The 12,280-nt window shown below is 47.4% G+C and overlaps 1 protein-coding gene and 1 long non-coding RNA gene across 2 annotated transcripts in view; one reads left to right on the forward strand and one right to left on the reverse strand.

Annotated features, from left to right (window-relative positions):
* LRRC49 (leucine rich repeat containing 49) overlaps positions 1-12,280 on the reverse strand; it is a 155,026-nt gene that overhangs the window by 46,767 nt on the left and 95,979 nt on the right. The window lies entirely within an intron of this gene.
* LOC120931395 lies at positions 9,766-12,124 on the forward strand. Its single transcript, XR_005747859.1, has 3 exons — positions 9,766-9,842; positions 10,619-10,781; positions 11,892-12,124. It is a non-coding gene; the product is annotated as an uncharacterized LOC120931395 (long non-coding RNA).

The raw sequence follows: 12,280 nt of genomic DNA on the forward strand, positions 1-12,280 counted from the left end.
TCAGAACAAATATGGAGCTGTTTCCATGCATTCATCCAATCCTAGGAAACTAAGATTGCTTAGGCACGTAATACTCTCACAACAATATACATAATCAGAATAAAATATACAACTTAGCCAACCAAAATGTCCTCCCACGCTGGCATTTTAAACACTGTGTGTACCACAAATTGAAAACAAAGATCGAAATTTAGGCCCTTTAAAAGGTGCCTATCAGAGGGCATTAAAGTGGAGTTCCACCCATTTTTTTATGTTAGTCTGTGCTGCATGCCCTAATCTCATAGTGTTCAGAATGGACAATTTTTATTTAATTTGTTGCTTGTAAATACCTTTATTTTGTAGTCCTTCATTACTTCCTCCTCCTTATTTGCCTAGGCTATTTGCAAGGGTTTCTGGGACAGGCATCATGTTTCCCAGTAGTCCTTGCAAACCTGACTGAAACCTATTACATTGCTTGTGCACTGAGCATGTGCGAGATATGCAAAGCTGAAATCCAGGAAGTCATACAGTCTGGCTTCATGATGCCCACACTTAAGATGGCCACGGTCTATTTCTAGATTATAAACTATCTAAATGCTGTAACAACCTAACAAAACGGACCTTAGTTTACAGACTAACTTTACTAGAATACATTAAGTTTGTGTATTACAGGGGTATTTATATTTAAAAAGTGAAATTGTGGGTGGAACTCCCCTTTAACTGTATTACCTTTAATGCTGAATCAAACATTTGACCATATATAAACACAGGGCAATTGCAACAAACTAGCTCCTGCTGGGATGTCTGTTGGGTTGGAAGCTGACCAGAAGGTTCATACTGTTATATATATTTTGTTTTACATTGACATGCATGTGCAGGCTAACTTGTGAGAGACTTAGGTTTGCTAAACTTAGGCCCCGTACACACGTCCGAGAAACTCGACGAGCAAAACACATCGTTTTGCTCGTCGAGTTCCTTGTGAAGCCGCCGAGGATCTCGGCGAGCCAAGTTTCCTCATTGACTAACGAGGAAATGGAGAACATGTTCTCTATTTGGCCCGACGAGATCCTCGTCGGTTTCCTCGACCAAAAGTGTACACACGACCGGGTTTCTCGGCAGAATACGGCTCCGATCGAGTTTCTGGCTGAATTCTGCCGAGAAACTCGGTCGTGTGTACGGGGGCCTTACTCTTAAATTTATGGAAACCTCTTGTCCCCGAGAGTTACAAGTAATAGTTTACATGAACGATTCCAATACACTCTTCCCAACGCACACATTCCTGTAGAGATGGCAGTATATGTAAGCGAGTGCTGAACGGACCACTGCATGGAAACCGTGGATAGTCAGAGAAAGATGTCACCAGCACACCAAGATCTCCAAAATGGGTCGAACGCTTTATTTAGCGATCACATCGTTACAGCAAATAGCAACTTTTCGGAGTCATGCAGGACCTCTTCACCCCTTTAATCACAGATATAGGTCTTCTGAATGTGCGTAACAGTATTACATAACAGAATCTCCTTGTCAAGAGGAATGTAAATAGCTACATGGCCTGGTGTTTGACACTGTTATGCCGCGTACACGCGCTCGGAATTTCCGACAACAAATGTTTGATGGGAGCTTTTGGTTAGAAATTCCGACCGTGTGTAGGCCCCATCAGACATTTTCTGCCGGAATTTCCGAATCCCTCCTGCCAAGCCATTTTCTTCTTCTAGCACGTGAGGGGGGCAGTCGTCCCCGCCGAGAGAAGACCGTAAATATTGCTAGCTAACTATGGCAGCCGCTTCCTATAATCGCATGTAAAATCCATCAGGCTGGTTGTACCCAAGTTGATCGATCAATATACTTGGGTACATTCAACCTGCCCATACAGGGTTTGAATCTCGGCTGGTCCGTGCTGAACCGGCTGATATTCGAACTGTCTATAGCTGGCTTATCACTGTGCTGCTTCTACCTTCATCGTCTGATTCAGGTCCAGGACAACTTGGGTTTGGAGGAAAGGGGTTTATGATGCTAGCCACCAGACTTGGGACATCTACTGGCAAAACAAGTATGTGTGCAAAATCTCTGGATTGTAGGTAGCTTTGCCATTTCATTTTTAAATCGGCATTCATTTTCAGCCTATTATTTTGGTTGGTGTAACTCTTCTACATTTGGCATGGGCATTTAGGCTTCAATGGCTCCAGAGCAGTAAAGGGTAAAAAGGAGATAAGGTACTTTTTATATGCAATGCTAATCTGTAGATGTGCATGACAAATGGAAAATATAATCATGCTAGGGTCTCCTGTATAGTGTATATACGCATTAATGTTACTGGTCTGTTTGGTTGCCATAGAGTAAAAATGATTTCTGTTAAAATAATGGGATTGCCACACATGCACTGTAAAAGGTTTCTGTGTACAGAAGATAGTTCAATATATGTGCTTTACTGTAATTACTTTGCAGAAGTAACACAGATGCTGAATGATGTGCTACAATAATATTATTTTAACAGTCCAAAGTCACAAAGAACAGTCAACACAGTTTTAATAACTCTCTTATTCTTTTATGACTTTTTTTGCTTTATAACTGCCAAGCCCACCTAACCAAAAACAATATGGAACAAAAAGTAAGGAAAATGAAAATGCTTGCTGTACTTTAAAGGTGTTTCAAGGTTATTTATACCCCATATTAACATGGCATTAAAATGCTGCTTCTTAGCTGGCGACTGACAGAAGTTTGGAACGTAAGAGATTTCAAATTAAAAACATTGTACAGGAGGGGAGGGTGAGCTCTGCCAAGTGGCTATGGTCGAACTGATCTCAGTGGATTGAAAACAGCAATTAAATAAATTAAATGTACTCAGCAGTAAATTAAACGTTTAATCTGAAAGAGTAGAAGATGCAGACACAGAAAAGTGACGTCCACACAATGTGCTATTCACGGCTCCTTAAGACCTCACTGCCAGTGAGACCCACTGAAGGATTATGTGATAAAGATATATAAGTATTACTTGAATTGCTTCAACATACCATGACAGTGAACTGTAACTTCAGTTCTTTACAAATCATTCACTCTTCTGAAATATCTTTTTGGATCAAGAAAAATGAATATCTTGTAAATTAATTTTAAGGAAAAAAAAAAGGGTTTCATGTCTGAAGTACTTAAAGGAAAAAGTAGTAAAGAAACACAAGACATCTTAATAGGTATTCAATAAAATCTTTTTTTTTTTTTTTTTTTTTTTACAGATGAGCTGTAGAGAAGAAAACAAACAACAAAAATTGTAGAAGTGTTAACTTTTGGTGATCAACTAAAAATATTTAAAAAAATATATAGCTAGCCAATAAAAGTTATCACTTTGACAACTTATTTGCCTTCTCTACCTCTAATTCCTTGTGGCCAACAGTACATTATCTTTTATGCTTTTTACCAAAATATTTTAATGTAATTAAATATTGGAATCTCCACACTCATTAGAAACTTAAAAATAGGAAACTATAATTCTCGGGGCCCTGTAAACCTGGACATATTACACCACATAATCCTCTGATTTAATTCAAAGCTGTCAGAGTTTATGGTAATACCTGACCCTGTGCACTCAAAGGTATTAAATATGTGGACCAAATATGTTCTGGGGGGCAACTAAAAACCTTTGATGAACTAAAACAAAAATACAACCTCCCTAACTCACATTCGTTTCGGTTTCTGCAACTTAGGAATGCCTTCAATACTCAATTTGAGCATTCCCATGTAGCCCTATATACATAGACTCTGGAAGATTTGCTAAGGGACGAATCAATGTCCAAACCCTTGTCCAGCATTTATAAAATGTCACTGCCCAACGTGCATATGGGACTAGAAGCTCTAAAAGCTAAATGGCTGGGGGATTTCCCTAAAATGGACTCGGAAAAGTGGGAAGACCTATGGGAGTGCTCCTTCGCACAACTGGTCTCGGCCAGGGACAGACTGGTACAGTTCACAATTAGGCATTGAGTGCATTTTACACCCATGCGCCTACACAAAATATAGCCATTTCAGATTCCCGTTGAAGGTGAGCCACACCTGCGGCAGACTTTATACATATTCTTTAGCGCTGTTCCCTGGGCGAGACCTTTTGGAATGAGGTTACCACATTCATTCGGACAGTCACTACGGTTCAGATTCAATTGAGGGTAGAAATATGTTTGCTGGGGTTTGTAGATCCAATGGCTTCTAGTCGAGCAGTTAGAACTTTTTTGGGGGATACTACTTTATTATGCACGCAAGGCCATCATCATGCAATGGAAATCCTCCTCCGCACCATCAATTAACTTATGGAAACGTCTGGTCAATTCAGCCCCGCCTTTATACAAAACCACCTATCTGTCTAAAGGCTGTGTCAAGAAACTTCAATTGCAATCTTCAAATAAGAGAGAAAAATAAATATTTCAATACTCCTTATAGGCAGTACTATGGAGATCACGTAAAATGTACTGAATAGTAGACAGCTTAAAACAATATTATTATTGTAATAGAGGATTTATATAGCATCAACTGTTTGCACAACCCTTTACAATATAAAAGGGAGAAAGTACAGTTACAATACAATAACATTTTGTTTAAACAAGAGGGTTAAGAGGAACCTGCTCATACCCCTGCACATCTGCCCCCCCCACACACACACCAGTTCCCCCTCTGTACCCCCCCCCCCCACACACACCAGTTCCCTCTCTGTACCCCCGCACATCTGCCCCCCCACACACACACACCAGTTCCATCTCTGTACCCCTGCACATCTGCCCCCCCCCCACACACACACCAGTTCCCCCTCTGTCCCCCCCCCCACAGACCAGTTCCCTCTCTGTACCCCCGCACATCTGCCCCCACACACACACCAGTTCCATCTCTGTACCCCTGCACATCTTCCCCCCCCTCACACACCAGTTCCCTCTCTGTACCCCCGCACATCTGCCCCCCCCACACACACACACACACATACTAGTTCCATCTCTGTACCCCTGCACATCTGCCCCCCCCACACACACCAGTTCCCTCTCTGTACCCCCGCACATCTGCCCCTCCCCGCACACACACCAGTTCCCTCTCTGTACCCCCGCACACACCAGTTCCCTCTCTGTACCCCCGCACATCTGCTCTGTACCCCCGCACACACCAGTTCCCTCTATGTACCCCCGCACATCTGCTCTGTACCCCCGCACACACCAGTTCCCTCTCTGTACCCCCGCACATCTGCCCCCCCACACACCAGTTCCCCCTCTGTACCCCCCCCCCCACACACACACCAGTTCCCTCTCTGTACCCCCGCACATCTGCCCCCCCACACACCAGTTCCCTCTCTGTACCCCCGCACATCTGCCCCCCCCACACACCAGTTCCCCCTCTGTACCCCCCCCCCCACACACACACACACACACACACCCCAGTTCCCTCTCTGTACCCCCGCACATCTGCCCCCCCACACACACCAGTTCCCTCTCTGTACCCCGCACATCTGCCCCCCCCCACACACACACACACACACACACCAGTTCCATCTCTGTACCCCCACACATCTGCTCCCCCCCCACACACACCAGTTCCCTCTCTGTACCCCTGCACATCTGCCCCCACACACACACACACCAGTTCCCTCTCTGTACCCCCGCACATCTGCCCCTCCCCCCACACACCAGGCCCCCCTCTGTACCCCCACACACACACCAGTTCCCTCTCTGTACCCCTGAACATCTGTTCCCCCCCCACACACACCAGTTCCCCCTCTGTACCACACACACACACACCAGTTCCCTCTCTGTACCCCCCCACATCTGCCCCCCCCACACACACGTTCCCTCTCTGTACCCCCACACATCTGCCCCCCCCACACACACACACCAGTTCCCTCTCTGTACCCCCGCACATCTGCCCCTCCCCCCACACACACACCAGTTCCATCTCTGTACCCCTGCACATCTGCCCCCCCACACACACACCAGTTCCCCCTCTGTACCCCCCCCCCCCACACACACCAGTTCCCTCTCTGTACCCCCGCACATCTGCCCCCCCCCCACACACACCAGTTCCATCTCTGTACCCCTGCACATCTGCCCCCCCACACACACACCAGTTCCCCCTCTGTACCCCCCCCCACACACCAGTTCCCTCTCTGTACCCCCGCACATCTGCCCCCCCACACACCAGTTCCATCTCTGTACCCCTGCACATCTGCCCCCCCCCCACACACCAGTTCCCTCTCTGTACCCCCGCACATCTGCCCCCCCCACACACACACACCAGTTCCATCTCTGTACCCCTGCACATCTGCCCCCCCACACACACCAGTTCCCTCTCTGTACCCCCGCACATCTGCCCCTCCCCGCACACACACCAGTTCCCTCTCTGTACCCCCGCACACACCAGTTCCCTCTCTGTACCCCCGCACATCTGCTCTGTACCCCCGCACACACCAGTTCCCTCTCTGTACCCCCGCACATCTGCTCTGTACCCCCGCACACACCAGTTCCCTCTCTGTACCCCCGCACATCTGCCCCCCCCCCCCACACACCAGTTCCCCCTCTGTACCCCCCCCCCCCACACACACACACCAGTTCCCTCTCTGTACCCCCGCACACACCAGTTCCCTCTCTGTACCCCCGCACATCTGCTCTGTACCCCCGCACACACCAGTTCCCTCTCTGTACCCCCGCACATCTGCCCCCTCCACACACACCAGTTCCCCCTCTGTACCCCCCCCCCCCACACACACACACACACCAGTTCCCTCTCTGTACCCCCGCACATCTGCCCCCCCACACACACCAGTTCCCTCTCTGTACCCCCGCACATCTGCCCCCCCCACACACCAGTTCCCCCTCTGTACCCCCCCCCCCCACACACACACCCCAGTTCCCTCTCTGTACCCCCGCACATCTGCCCCCCACACACACCAGTTCCCTCTCTGTACCCCGCACATCTGCCCCCCCCCCACACACACACCAGTTCCATCTCTGTACCCCCACACATCTGCCCCCACACACACACACACACCAGTTCCCTCTCTGTACCCCTGCACATCTGCCCCCACACACACACACACACCAGTTCCCTCTCTGTACCCCCGCACATCTGCCCCTCCCCCCACACACCAGGCCCCCCTCTTTACCCCCCCACACACACCAGTTCCCTCTCTGTACCCCTGAACATCTGTTCCCCCCCCACACACACACACCAGTTCCCTCTCTGTACCCCCACACATCTGCCCCCCCCCACACACACGTTTCCTCTCTGTACCCCCACACATCTGCCCCCCCCCACACACACACACCAGTTCCCTCTCTGTACCCCCGCACATCTGCCCCTCCCCCCACACACACCAGTTCCCCCTCTGTACCCCCCCCCACACACACCAGTTCCCTCTCTGTACCCCCGCACATCTGCCCCCCTCTGTACCCCCCCACACACACACCAGTTCCCTCTCGGTACCCCCAAACATCTGCCCCCCCCCACACACCAGTTCCTCCTCTGTACCCCCCCCACACACACACACACCAGTTCCCTCTCTGTACCCCCGCACATCTGCCCCCCCCCACACACACACACACGTTCCCTCTCTGTACCCACACACACACACCAGTTCCCTCTGTACCCCCACACATCTGCCCCCCCCACACACACACCAGTTCCCTCTCTGTACCCCCCCCCCACACACACACCAGTTCGCTCTCTGTACCCCCACACATCTGCCCCCCCCACACACACCAGTTCCCTCTCTGTACCCCCGCACATCTGCCCCCCCCCCACACACACCAGTTCCCTCTCTGTACCCCCCCCGAACATCTGCCCCCCCCACACACCAGTTCCCCCTCTGTACACACACACACACGTTCCCTCTCTGTACCCCCGCACATCTCCCCCCCCACACACGTTCCCTCTCTGTACCCCCACACATCTGCCCCCCCACACACACACCAGTTCCCTCTCTGTACCCCCGCACATCTGCCCCCCCCCACACACACCAGTTCCCTCTCTGTACCCCCGCACATCTGCCCCACACACGCACCAGTCCCCTCTCTGTACCCCCGCACATCTGCCCCCCCCCCACCAGTTCCCCCTCTGTACCACCCCCCCTGTACACAAGGCACTAAAAACTTGACAGCACAGTCCGTTTTTTATTTTATTTCATGTGACAGGGTGCAGGATTGCAACACAGAGCGTGCTGCCTGTGCTTCCACTATGTACCTCAGCCAGCGGCGGTGAAGGCTTTACTCAAGGAGAGCGGCGCTGCTGCCTGTCCTCTCCTATCCTGTCTGCCTGTCCTCTGTTCCTCTCAACAGTTCCCCGAGCGACCAGGAGAAAGGGGGAATCGGATATCACAGCAAGCCCAGGTCGGACTTACATGCAGGGCTTCTATCTCACCCCCCCGGCCAGTTCCATCGATCATGCAGCACTTCCGGCTGGCTGCTCCTTGTAGTCCCAGCTCTCTCCCCTCATCTTCTCACTGCCGCTGCTAATGTCTTCAATGGCGCAACCGCCCCCTAGCCTGGCAGCTGGCGCCATAAAGCATGTTTTTAAAAAAAATGCCGATCCTGGCAGGGATTTGGGGAGCGAATACCCATTCGCCCACAATGCACGGGCTGCCACATTTGTATTGTTGCCCCGTACAGGAGATCAGGGTCAAGTAACCTGTGGCCGACCATCAGTGTCGGCCCAAGACATTGTGCTGCCTGGGACCAAGAATGAAATGCTGCCCCCCCCCCCAAAAAAAAAAAATCACGCCAACCAAAAGGCCCCCACATTCATTATTTTATATCATGATAACTAAAGAGAACCTGTCATGGCTCTATACATGTAAAGGAATATCAAGAGGACCTGTCATGGCTCTATAAATGTATATAGGACTATAAAGAGTACTTGACATGGCTCTATACATGTATAAAGGAGTATAACGAGGGCCTGTCATGGCTCTATAGATGTATAAAGAGAACCTGTCATGGCTCTATACATGTATAAAGAGGACATGTCATGGCTCTATACATAGTACATAGAGGACCTGTCATGGCTCTATAAATGTATATAGGAGTATTAAGAGGACCAGTCATGGCTCTATACATGTATAACGAGGGCCTGTCATGGCTCTATAGATGTATAAAGAGGGCCTGTCATGGCTCTGTACATGCATATAGGAGTATAAAAGGACCTGCCATTGCTCTATACATGTATCCAGGAGTATAAAGGGATCTGTGAATTGCCGGCAGCCACAATGTCTTTTGCGCAAACTAATCAATGTATGCTAATTGTGGGGTTTTTTTGGTACCAAAAATATGTAGAATACATATCGGCCTAAACTGAAGAAAATGGTTTATTTTTCTAAATTTTGGGGATATTTATTATAGCAAAAAGTTAAAAAATATATATATATTTATAGCACAAAAAATATCATATCACCAAAAGAAAGCTCTATTTGTGGGGGAAAAAAGGACATCAATTTTATTTGGGTAGCGGAGCTGGCGGAACGGGCTGGTGGGCATCAGTATGCTGCCCCCCTAAAAGTGCTGCCTGGTACCCATGGTACCACCTGGTCCCATCATAGGGCCGGCCCTGCCGACCGTGTTGCTGCTTCCAGGAAAGGGTCCCCACCTTGCACAGCTGCAAAGTCTTCCCAGCATCGAAAAGGGAAATACTTCTTCCCTCTGACTCCCTCCAACTCGTCCTTACCACTTCTTGATCCCCTCTCAATATTTTTTTTTTTGTGATTCTGACAGATGGGCTGCCAGCCGCTGTCAAAGCACCTGACAAAGACTGACAACTGGTGAATGGAAAACCGGAAAAAGCACTTGGAAGAAGAAAACCAACAACTGAGACAACTAATTGTTACAGGCAAGTCAATATACCTACCTCTCAGCTAGGTAGTTACATTTCTGAAAGCCAGGCAGGTGGAAATAGACAAATTTGACCAATCATTTTCCCTTTCATAATACAGTGTTTTAAGGCAGTGTTGGGCAACCTTAGAGAGGTGGAGATCTACCTGAACAACATGGGAGAAGTCAAAGATCACTGGGCACAGTGTCCTCCAATGTTGCCTCCTCACACCTGATTTAAACATATAATTGCCGTACTACCGCGCTGCAATCACGTGCCTTTCACTGCAATTACTGGTGTAAACATTTTGCCTCCTCACCACCTTGCATAATTTTTCAGAGGAGCATTGCATACCACACTTGTGAATGAGCCCTTTAAGGTTCATTCACATGTGAATTTGGGGGTGTTACCCTTGTTAGCTGCTAAGGGGGAGGGGGGCAGGGTGCCATGGGAGGTGGATGCTTGAGAGCTACTATTAGCTCTCAAGCAACCAGAAACAACAGTACCAATGGGGATCGTTGGGTAACTGGGAGTTTACTGTACTACATTCATTATAATATGAGTGAGTGCACTGAGGTAACTACATACTATATGCACAAGTAATATTTTCTGTTTTGTGGAACATCTTTACTTTTATCTTGGGTGAAACCCTCCTGGAATATTTTTGATCTGGTGGGGGGGTCAGCAGCAGACTGGAGGAAACCCTCTAATCATTTAAAAGTACATTTTTCCACAAGTAATCAATTTCTAACAAATGAAATGTATGGATATAGAAAGAAATAGGCCATTATGTTACTTAAAATGTTTTTATGCATTTCCATAGATTTTCCTGGCGTAATGGATACTTTGAAAACCACAAGAGCGCAGCTAATAGCACTGAAGGTGGCAGTTCATACTGTGTGGGACAGAAGGTGATGCACACGATACGCCCATCTGAAGAGTTGAGCTCATCTGCTTGTCAAGTGTCGTACTCAAGGCCTAAACAGGTAGGTTTTCTTTTGGTACCGGAAAATTCAACGTTAAAACATCGTTTTGTTTTTTTTTAAATATCAAACCTGTCCTATTTACCTGCCCTGTGTAAGGATTTTTGCACAGAGCAGCTTGGATCCTTCTCTTCTCAGGTCCATTGCCAGTGCTCCTGAACCACAGCTCTGTGTGTCCGATCACACACTGAGCCTTGCCCTGGCCCCATCTCCTAATTGGCTCACTGGCAGGGTTTGATAGCACCGGGAGCCAATAGCTCCCGCCCCTACAGAAAGCCAATCGGCAGTGCAAGTCCCTGGAGAGACAAGGCTCTTGTGGACATTGCTGGATCGAGAGGGGGCTCATGTAAGTATAGGGGGGCTGCTGCACACAGAAGTTTTTTTTTTTTTTACCTTCATGCACTGGCACATGCAACCACTTCAATAAAAAGTAACTTTTAAGGCGGTGCCTCCAAGCGGCTGACAGATGGAGAGAAGCGGGTACAGTTAGACCCTATGAAAACATCAGCTTTGACATGTAGACTGTAAGCCAATTTGACTGTTGTGTCAAAATGAGATATCTTGCTCAACTAAAAAGGCAAGTTGTAGGCAAGATGTTGATTTTTATACTGATTTTTGAAAAGTCTACAATATTTTGATGTTTTTATACATGCTTAATTTTGTTAGTTTTATTTACTCAGCTGCATCTGTTAGACCCCTTTCACACTGAGGCAGTTTTCAGGCGTTTTAGCGCTAGAAATAGCCTCTAAAAAGCTCATAAAACTGCATCCCTTTCAGTGCAATGAGTAATTTCACACTGGAGCAGTGCGCTTGCGCAACATTAGAAAAAGTCGTGCAAGCAGCATCTGGGGCGGGTTGGGAGAGCTATAAATAGCGCTCCTAAAACGCACCTGTCTATTGAAATTAATGGGCAGCGCTTCCAAAGCACCTTAAAAGTGCATTAAAAACTGGACTTTTTCCCTTTAAAAAAAAAAAACGCCTAAAAAGTGCTACAAAAACACTGCAAAAACCGCCGGAGCTTTAGCAGCGCTGCAGTGTGAAAGGGGTCTTATATGGCTTTTGATTCACAGGGAAAATCTAATAAGTCTAATATTTTCCATTTACTTTTTAAAGCTGCTACTTTGACAAAGTTTCCTGGGACTTCATAAGGTGCGATCAGTGACGCTGTTACGAGAAAAATTGCCGCGTTGAAATATCACTTGAAGGGAAACATCAGGAACCTCATCAGAATACCACAAACTTTTATGTCATTAATGTCATTTACCACAGTTAACACCACTTTCTATTCCCTGTGTTGAAGTTTTTGTATATTTGCATGATAATAAAGTTGTGTGTATTGTACTGTGTTATTGTTTTTTTTCCAAATGTTTGCTGGTTTTATAGGCCTACAATATATAAAATACAATATATAAATACACAGCATTTCAAAATGTAATAGGAATGTATTTTTTTTTTTAATTTTGCATTCAGAAGTACATTTACATTTATATTTCAAATATATT

Source organism: Rana temporaria, chromosome 3 (assembly GCF_905171775.1).
Source record: "Rana temporaria chromosome 3, aRanTem1.1, whole genome shotgun sequence".
Lineage (NCBI taxonomy): Eukaryota > Metazoa > Chordata > Amphibia > Anura > Ranidae > Rana > Rana temporaria.